At 44.0% G+C, this 10,379-nt stretch overlaps 4 non-coding genes across 4 annotated transcripts; all 4 read right to left on the bottom strand.

Annotated features, from left to right (window-relative positions):
• Positions 1-6,598: 6,598 nt before the first annotated feature.
• Positions 6,599-6,713, bottom strand: LOC134312991 (U5 spliceosomal RNA). The gene has a single exon (XR_010011900.1). It is a non-coding gene; the product is annotated as a U5 spliceosomal RNA (small nuclear RNA).
• A 357-nt stretch (positions 6,714-7,070) lies between these two features.
• Positions 7,071-7,261, bottom strand: LOC134313248 (U2 spliceosomal RNA). The gene has a single exon (XR_010012137.1). It is a non-coding gene; the product is annotated as a U2 spliceosomal RNA (small nuclear RNA).
• Positions 7,262-7,378: 117 nt separating this feature from the next.
• On the bottom strand, positions 7,379-7,494 carry LOC134312973 (U5 spliceosomal RNA). Its single transcript, XR_010011883.1, has one exon. It is a non-coding gene; the product is annotated as a U5 spliceosomal RNA (small nuclear RNA).
• Positions 7,495-8,256: 762 nt separating this feature from the next.
• Positions 8,257-8,328, bottom strand: trnap-cgg (transfer RNA proline (anticodon CGG)). Its single transcript has one exon. It is a non-coding gene; the product is annotated as a tRNA-Pro (tRNA).
• Positions 8,329-10,379: the final 2,051 nt, after the last annotated feature.

The following is a 10,379-nucleotide window of genomic DNA, read 5'->3' as shown; positions in this document are numbered from 1 at the left end:
CAGGGTGAGTTGGCGAAATCTCAACTGCAACGGTCACGCACAGAACGCGAGTTAGCAGAGGTAAAGATTGAGTTGTGGGTTGCTCAAAAGCGACAGGAAAGTCTGGAGTCAAAACTAGCTGATGCTGAAAATGAGCTAAAGTATTCTTATGATACTAGGCATGGTCAATCCACCGGATGGGAGTCTGCTCTCCGTGATGATGGAGAATGGGCGTCAGCATCCACCTACTCCCCTAGGGACTCAGCTTTGCACCCCCACTTGCCGCCAATTACTCCCAACCCACCGTTTCCCACTCAGGTCGGCAGAGCACCTCCTGGCCTCGTTAGGACCACGCTCTCACAGGGACGTGGCCCGACTCCTGGCTTTTATCAAACCCAGAGTCCCACTGACAGGGACCTAGATAAAATTGCCCGTAATATAAATCGCTTTGAGCCAGACCCTGATGGCTCCCCAGATGTCAACATGTACTTGAAAGACATTGATTATTATTTTCGGAAATTTCCCCAAGCTACGGTAGATGATAAAATCTACCTAATTAAAGCGACTTCAAACCGAGAGGTTAGCCGCTTCATTGAACGTCAACTTGACGATGTCCGTGGCAATTACCACTTGTTGCGCCAGGTGCTGGAGGATGAATTCTCCAACCACCTGCTACAAGCGGGATTGACTGCGGCCCTAGCCGTCAAACAGGGCCGACAAGAGTCACCCCAAAAATATTACCACCGTCTCCTCCAAGCCTATTTTGGAGTCCAAAACCAACCAGCTATGGAGGAAGAATTGAACTTTAAATCACTGTTTGTTCAAAATCTTCATCCCACTACCAGTTATTACTTAGGTATTGCAGCCTGCCCACGTACTTTAACCAGTAGGGAATTACGTGATTTAGCCCTAAAGGGATTTGCAAAACATTTGCAGGCATCGAGTAAAAGAGCAAAGTCCCCCAGCGTCCAAAGTCCTGAAAATGCCAGACCCCCATGGTCTGAGCATAACCGGAACCATCCAAGTTGTGAGGTAGGTCAGTATCCTTCAGGTTACAACCAAGGTAGGCCCCCACCTGACCAATGGCAAGGCCCCAAGTCCGGCGACAGTCACGGACCTGGCAGGCACGCCTCCCAGTACTCTGAACCCTGGCGTAAACCAAAACATGACCAGTTCGATCAGGAAGCTACTGAGGCAGGGACAGAGACCCGGGGTCAATTCCCACATAAAACTAGGGATCCTGAGAATGAATCTCATTCGTTTGAACCAAGTGAAGGAGGCTTGGAAGCCCTAAAACGAATTATTGATCAAATGTGCAAAGACGGATCTAAGAAAGCTGATCTTTTTACAATCACTTCAGTGACACCTCCATCAGCGGTTAAAATCTTGCCAGGTCAATCAAAATTGATCAAAGGAAAAGATCTCGCAGATCCCAATGAACATGACCAGTCACGGCCGGTGCCTAGCCAAACTCCTATGGCACAGGTTCGCCCGCCTGATCAACCATGCTCAGAAGGGGCAGAACAAATGCCCAATAGCGCCCTTTTAGCAGGCCAGTCTGAACCCCTAGGTACTTCCAGCGAGGATCCTGTTCTTGTATTTCTTAGCCATTTAACCACGAAAGGAATTGCACAAAAATGGTATTTGCCCACTACTCTCGAAGGCTGTTTCAAACATGATGCCCTTCTTGACACAGCGGCAGACATTACACTCATGTCCACTACACTTTTCCATCAGGTGAAAGCTGCGGCCAACCCAGTGAGTCGAGAGCTGCAACTATTCTCCTGTCCTATTAACATCTTGCCGTATTCAGATACTAAGTTAGAGCTGGAGTTTGTGGCATTCATCCGCCTGACCATTGGACCAATGGATTTGATTCACCCAGTGTACGTGTCCCCATTAGAAACCATTCCTTTTCTTATTGGCAAAGATCTCCTAAACCGACTGGAACCCCTGATTGACTGTAAACGCCAAGTGATATGGGCACAGGTCCGCAACCCGCTGCCCATCCCTCGACCCCTAGATCTGGAGCCTCAGGACCACTTAGTTCAGGCTATTGATAAAGCACCTGATGGTCCCAGTATGGTCCCCTATCAATCAGGCGATGTGAGCGTCACCAGTAGCAATGCTACCTGCCAATATGTGACTAACGTACCGGCATGCAAAATGGCTATCTCTGTAGACACAAGTGCATGCCCCGGCCAAAAGGCACCATACGATAGAGGAAGGAACAAGAAACAGTACGATGTCTTTTCTCTGCCAGCGAGGGGACACAGGCATGGTGCGAAAAACTCAGTTCGTGAGTTCTGTTTCGATCAGGTAGAGCCAGTGTTCGAATGTGACAACATTAAGCCGACTGATACCTCGATGGGACTAGGGGGGGACATCCGCGTCCCAATTAGGTTTTAAAGCAACCATTTAAGGCCTGACACTTCAGAGTGTCGATTAGGCCACAGGTGTGTAGCCCATTAGGGTCAGTATACCTTAGTTGTTGTGTTTGTCTTGCTTTCTATATCTTCTAGTAACTTTGTTGTGCTAGCTTCACGGTGTCCCAAGAACCTGTTCTAACTAAGGGGGGTTAAGTTTATACTCCTACTGTATGGAGGTAATGGTACCGCAATTGGCCAATGTTTAATTATACCCACCTTCTCCAATAGGTGGCATTGGGGTTTGTTTTCGACCTTTTAGTCTGCTAAGAGCAGCCTTCGTCATAGGAATTACTTCTGGTCGAACACTTAAATCATAAACACCACTCCTTTAGCCACCATCGAATCGTACGCTTCATATTTGCGGGCAGAAATTTTGAATCTTCGACTTCAGTTGTTCCAACGAATAGCACAGCTGCAAACGCTAAACAAACCATATGTGGCAGAGTTCTAATGATTAGTGTCCACAGTTTTGCCTTAAAGAAAATAGGCAAGCAGTAAATTCACTCGTTTTGGTAGTACCAGCGAATTATGCTCACACTCAACTCCTAAACAGGTTAATGTCTGGCATAGCACGTGAAATGCAATGATCTGATCTCCTTTAACATACTGTAGAATTAAAATTTTGAAATTATCACGTGTTTAGGTTGGGAAGCCCAAAACCCAAACGTTGCTTCGACTGACGACACTCGTATTAATAACCGTTTAAGATTTAGGAGTCTAGCTAATCATAACCTTAAGCTTTGATACCACCTTAACAATAGGTCAGTTCATCTACCTACTAGTGGAAACAAACCTTACGGTGTTAGATTCACGCTAAATTCAATGTGAAACCCACAGTTTGACTTGAGCATGTGAATTGTGTTACATAAACGCCTCATCTCCACAGCCATTTCCGCATGGTGCGTTCCAATGATGGATGTTGGGCCAATCAATGGATCGAAGGGGGGAATATGTAGCGGAAACGTGATTGAAAGACTTATTACTGGATTAAAACTGGACATTGTCTTCAATTTCTCTGCATATTGAGATCTCCAGTGACGGTTTATCTCCAGAGACTGTTTGTGACGTTCCCCCTGGGAATGTCTCCGAGTTTACAACCCCAGAGGGAACCATAAAAGGCCTTTGTGACCTGGACCGTTACTCCCCAGGGGATCTTTTATGACTGATCAGAGCTCTATAATTGCCAAGGTAATCTGTGGCCTTAAGCAGACCGGGGCATTAAGGTCAGCTTTCGGGTGCCGGCAAGTCTGGCCAAATGCCACCATTAAACCCTGATTGTTTACACTTAAAGGATGCTAAAGACATAAAGCCACTTTTACGAGTCCAGAGGCCCGAGACAATGTGTGTCCACACACACACACACACACACACACACCCACACACACTGGAATTCAGAGACTGGAACAATATGGAAAATGAACTAAAATAAGTTCATTCTAACCAAAGGACCTTCTTACAATTACTTTGACAAATTTGTATGTGTTATGATACAAGTGACGGGTGGCTTCGTTTGTTCTATTTACTCTTCATGGACCTCATACCAGTGTTAAAGATGTGAAGACCCATACTGTATGCTTTGATTCAATGTGTGTGATTTTTTGGTATGTGGTACTGGCATAATCCATGAATGACTTAAGATTTTCTTGTATAATTTTAGGTACTATTAAGAGTTGAGTTAGAAAACTTCCACAAAGATCTAACTTTTACAAACTTAATTTGTAAACTTAATCAACTCATGTATTGTTGTATCTTAGCGCCACCTGCTGGTTGTCAGTAGTTAAAAGTACATGGTGGGAGGAGCCCTGTCGCCACATGACCTCAAAGAGAAATTTAAACTTATTGGCTCTGCCTTAGGTAACTCCGCCCTTCTTTGAGAGGTTTAAAAACCCAAGGCGGGCCTTTGTTAAAAAAAAAGAAGAAGAGAGAAAGTTTTCCAAGAACAAGGAGAAGATGGAGTAATTGGAGAAAGAGGTCAACCAGGCCTCAGAGAAAACTGCATGGTAGCATGCCTGCTAATCATTAGCATTCGCAAGTTTGGGTTAAACAAAGTTTCGTGCTTGGACAAACAAAGTCCTTATTTGACCGCGTGTAGGAATCCAACCTTTTTGAGCGAATAACACAACTCGTGGTGACTGGAAGAGCCGTACCTGTGGAGAGACTCAGCAAGGAGCATCATTTGGCCCCAACGGACACCTTCGGTACGCGTGTGTGTTCGAGATTTGTCGGTGGAGAGACGTTAGGACCGCAAGTGTTCTACGGATCCAAGGCCGAAATAGAATCAACCAAGACGACCGGCGGCGAGGTGATCTAAACTGGGGTATTCCGCTTCTTCCTCCTACGGCTTATGGCTCCAGGTGACACGGTTTATGTGCTCTTGTTAAAAAAAGTTGGGTTTCACTACAAATGTTCTGTTCGTTACACTATTTTCGTATACTCTTTAATTAGATCTTAGAAGGGTTTCCTTCCATCATCCCATCGTAAATCTCAAACTAATTTTATATAGTAGTCCATCTAACAATGTATGCATGAATCTTTAGGTATTTAGGTAGTAAGCATTGTATTCTTAGTTTTATTGTTCTTTTAATAAACATTATCGTTTTATGCAACTTGGCACAGTGTTTTTAATTGCTTTGAGGCGAGGAATAGTCCATTTGAAAGAACTTACAATCAGAGGAAAGAGACTTGTTTATGTATGATATATTAAAACTTAGGTTCCCAGCGGTCAACCTTTAAATCCAAAATCGCTGGTGGTGCTCCGTTATAAAGGCTATTAATTATATAATTAATTAATTATCTAATTAATTAATCGATCATTATTTTAATCCAATTAATACTACACTCCCCTCAAATTCACATATTTTCCTGTTCATCAGTCTCTGCTATTGTCCATCTCTCCAGTCTCCTCTCTGTGTCCATATCCTGCTCTCCATCCTTTCTCCATGATGCATCGCTGTCCTCACCTATGTTGCGCTTCTCTCCTGTGTCTTCTGCTTTCCTTTCCTTGTGTCGTCCTTGTTCTCCCTCGTTGTCTGATCCTCCAGCAGCTCCCTCCATTCCTCTCCGGCTTCTCTTTGCTTTTCTTTTCTCTGCCTTGGACCCTGGGTGTCTGTCTTTCTCCTGCTGTTCCATCTGTTCTGCCCGGTCTTCTTCCTCAGGTGTTTTTCCCAAGGCTTGGGTGATTTCTCCAGAGACCGCCTCTCCCTCTGTCTCCGACAAGTCACCCCATTCGCTTACTATTTGCTGCACTGCTTCAAGTATATTCTCCTCTTCTTCGTCAGTACCTGTTTTCTCCAGTTCTCTCTGCTTTTGGATTCTCCTTTCAGCTTCTTCCTGTCTTCTCCCCTGTTCGTTGCTCTCTGACTGCCCCTTCACTACTACTGCCTCCATCTCCTCCATTTGTAGGTCCTGCGAGAAGAGGCTAGCAAAGGTGTTTTTCTTTGCTGGGCAGCTACGATAGAGGTGTGCCTCACTGCCGCATAGACTGCACGTTCTTGGAGCATTGCACTCAGCTGCTACATGGCCCTCCCCTCCACAGAACCTGCATCGCAGCCCTGTGCAGGAGTCCTTGGTGTGTCCACGGGCTCCACACCTGCGACAATAAATGGGCTGTCCGGGATAGTGCAGGAAACCTCTACGCGGCCCTATTGCAAAACTGCCTGGTGGGTGCATCTGGACTCCCGGGTCATTTGGGTCCATCCTCAATTTTACCAAGTATCGGCGCCTGCCAGTCCAAATGCCGTGCCTGTCTCTTATCTTGTCCCCCGACGACACTGTAGTGCAATACCTTGCTAAGAACGCTCGGATGTCTTCCTCCGCCAGAAAAGGGTTGTAGCTGTAAAACCTGTATTGGAGAAATCCTGCAGGCAGTAGACCGTTCCTGGTGTTATTCCGCAGATATCCCGAAGTATCCTCAAAATCACCCAATCTCGTCCAAATCTTTTCTTGCTCTCCTCTGATGCTTCGTCTCTGATCTCCAACCGTACTGAATTTCTGAGCCGCGCCACCCTGGCCGGCCTTTCGCGTTCGTCTCCCAGCATTTTCAGTTGATCTTAGCCAAAAGGCCGAGAAGCGATAACCTGAAATAGGCGCCGGGCCCCGGGCCCTACCTTTTGAGGGTCCGGACTAGTGGACTGCGCTGACCGGCCGCCTTCACGCCCACACACCTTCTGTCATTCCACCAGCAAAAGAGCAGCTTTGCAAAGACAAAGCCTTCAAAAAATAAGTTGAACTTGTCAACGTTCCTCTCCACGGAAATCTTTAGTAAAAGGCATAAGATTTGTACGTGAATGAAGAGAGACTCCAGCCCTGCTCGCCGGTCGCCCGGGCCTCCGGCCGCTCAAGGAAGAGGGCTCGAGGTAGAGCGACGAAAACCTGCAGCAAAAGGGCCCTTGGGTTGTCGGGTGGGTGACGAGGCAACACAGCCTTTGCCTGGAGAAACACAGGGTGGGGAAAAATTAAGTCTTTGGCTTTTTTTTTTTTTTTAAGTAAAATGGAGGGAAAATGAAAAAGCGGGAAAAGGGGGACTCCCTAGCGCAAAAGGACCGAGGAAACCCCGGGCCTAGGCTAGGCAAAGGTCTAAGGCGCCGTACCCCTAATCCCAACAGCTTTCCAGCAGGGGCCAGTCACCAGCATTCGTCAATTTCTCTTTCGTTTGACTGTTTATGAGGGTGCACCGTGCCAGGAGGCAATGCAATACCTGGTCGATGCGTGGAGTGGACGGAGCAAGCTCCTCTTCCGACTCCCGGGCCTAAAAATCCATTTAATATATGGTCCTCGGGTAGAGGACGTATCAGATATTAAACTGATAAGAACAGATACTACACTTGATCTTAGCCAAAAGGCCGAGAAGCGATAACCTGAAATAGGCGCCGGGCCCCGGGCCCTACCTTTTGAGGGCCCGGACTAGTGGACGGCGCTGACCGGCCGCCTTCACGCCCACACACCTTCTGTCATTCCACCAGCAAAAGAGCAGCTTTGCAAAGACAAAGCCTTCAAAAAATAAGTTGAACTTGTCAACGTTCCTCTCCACGGAGATCTTTAGTAAAAGGCGAAAGATTTGTACGTGAATGAAGAGAAACTCCAGCCATGCTCGCCGGTCGCCCGGGCCTCCGTAGGCCACCGGCCGCTCAAGGAAGAGTGCTCGAGGTAGAGCGACAAAAACCTGCAGCAGGAGGGCCCTTGGGTCGTCGGGTGGGTGACGAGGCAGCACAGCCTTTGCCTGGAGAAACACAGAGTGGGGAAAAATGAAGTCTTTCTCACTTTTTTTTTTAATTAAAATGGAGGGAAAATGAAAAAGCGGGAAAAAGGGGACTCCCTAGCGCAAAAGGACCGAGGAAACCCCGGGCCTGGGCTAAGCTAAGGTCTAAGGCGTCGTACCCGAATCTCATGAGGTGTCATTAAAGACTCGCTTTGTCAAATTAAAAGACTTGGAAGCATTCAACAGGAGCTGTGTGCAGTCCCACTGACTTTATGCTTCACACTGTTTACGTTATGTATCATGTTTATCTACCCAAACTGTACAATACAAACTTTAATCAGTTAGTTATACAAGAGATTTTGCAACATTTACATTACCATGATATTTTATCTTGTCGTGTTGACTTCATGCTTCTTGCTGTTTGGATTTCGTAACATTTTCAATGCTTTGAATTTACCCAAAGATTCTAAAATCTGTAGAAGAAAAAACTTGAAGCTGACTGGAAGAATTGTTATGAAAGGTATTTACATCCACATAAGCTCACCAACTTCTACCAGTGTATTAGCATGTGTCATTTTTGTTTAATCATTAGATTTCAACAGGACACTTGATGAGTTTTTTGTATAGTTCACAAAGCATTCGACTAAACAAGGGCTCGTCCGGGATTTGAACCCGGGACCTCTCGCACCCGAAGCGAGAATAATACCCCTAGACCAACGAGCCAGCGGGAACAAGAATCTTACTGTTACTTTGATCTGTGTGACTGACCTTCAACACTATGTTGTCTGGTTGAGCTGGTAAGTGTGGTCGGTGCTTGCATTACAAAACTATCAAAACCTCCAGTATCAGTACATAGACTGGTTATAACCTCTTTTTAAAAAGTTACAACATGAAAAATATTTAAAGGCTCCAAATAGTAAAAACTTCTTTTAATTCGTCAACTGTCAGTACTAGGAAGCATTTGAAAGCTTTGTGCTGTTTTCATAAAGTACCTTTGTAACCCCATGTAATTAGACAGGCTTTACATGTTCACCAATTTAATGCCACCTTTGATTTCTGATTGCACGCTGTGATACATTTTGAAGAGACATTTTGATAAGTCAACATTCTTTAGTGAAAGAGCAAGGGATTAAAGAAGGGATCCACCCGAATTTGATCAGGAAACATACACAACCTTCACTTTTGCAGGATAAACGTTTTTAATGACTCATTAGTAAATAGTTACACAACACCCTGTCCATAAATCTGTATTTTTACGTTTCTGTTGAGGAGATGCGTCTCGCTTTAACTTGTTTACAAACATTTGGAAACCCAAATCCCAAAAGTCATGTTAATTATGTAATTGTAATGATGTAATTTTAGTTATACAGTAATGCTAAATGTATAATTATAAGACAGTAAAATTTAGCACATGGACCCTCTTTAATGTGTACATTTATTCGAGCATTAATTTTTAGCAACAGTTTAATTCTGATGTGGTTCAGCCACCCAAAAGCCCTGCTGCTAACATCTCGGTGTCAGATACCACAGTACACCTTTAGGGGTCTAGTGGAGTCCATGCCTCAACAGGTCAGGGCTGTTTTGGCAGCAAAAGGGGGACCAACACAATATTAAGAAAGTGGTCATAACGTTATGCCTGATCAGTGTACGTACTACATTTACTCATGTAGTGCTTTGTAAAGTTAAGGGGGGATAAAGTATTTGGCAAATGTTTTGTTTGTTTGTTTAAAATATGTTTACAGCGCATTTATTTACTTAATTTCACTTTCAACTCATACAAAACATAAATTTTAATAAAGCAAATTTGATAAGGAAAATTATTCAGACAAATTAATATTAGTACTTCAGTAGTAACATTAGTATAACTACTGCGAAATCACTGCTGTAAATTACAGCACCATTTGAAAAGATGTAGGACAGTTATCTTAATGCTCTCACCTCCATACTTTACTGTTCTTAAAAATATGGAAACCATTCCTTTTGTTTTGCTTTTCTTTCTTTTTTTTCTGTTCACACAGCTGTAGGGAGCGAAAGTTAACACATGATGGCAGACTCCATTTACATTTTACTAATCACTAACAGAGCTGCACTGTTGGAAAAGGAAGCTGAAGAGAGAAGGAGGTTCAAATATGTTTAAGAATGACAGCAGGCTTTAAGCTACATGATTGTGCCATTCAGCCATGGCATTGTTTGTTGGATTTGTGTTTCTTTATTTCCTTATTTTAGGTGAGTAAACACACTTCATATAGCATGTATTAAAGACCTTTAATTATATTGCTTATTAGCAGAATATAAACTTGTTAACAAAAATGACTTAAACTTAACATAAAAATTAAAATGCATCTTTAAGTATTATCTGATGGAAGTTCCTTACAGAGTTTCCTCCTACAGTCCTATCTCTATGATTTACTTACAAGGGTTCTGGATCTAAATCTCTACATTAACACTACATTAAATGAACATTTCTCTTTCATTTTGACAGGTTATATCTCCACACAGGAAATTAAAACAATTTCTACCACTGAAACTGGCATGGAAGGAAACTCTGTCACTTTATCCTGCAATTACAAAGGATCTGGTGGAAATAAAAACCTGCAGTGGTATCGTCAGTACTCCACATTCAGACCAGAGTTCATTATTCTGGTTGCTGAATATCAAAAAGAAGCTTCAGGTTCTAAGTTTTCTGTAAAGATAAATGAAGATAAAAATCGAGTGGATCTGATCATCTCCTCTGCTGCAGTATCAGATTCTGCTCTCTACTACTGTGCTCTGCA

This window comes from Trichomycterus rosablanca, chromosome 4, assembly GCF_030014385.1.
Source record: "Trichomycterus rosablanca isolate fTriRos1 chromosome 4, fTriRos1.hap1, whole genome shotgun sequence".
Classification (NCBI taxonomy): Eukaryota; Metazoa; Chordata; class Actinopteri; order Siluriformes; family Trichomycteridae; genus Trichomycterus; species Trichomycterus rosablanca.
Note: the sequence above shows the minus strand (reverse complement) of the source record. Positions and strands in the feature narration are given on the sequence as shown.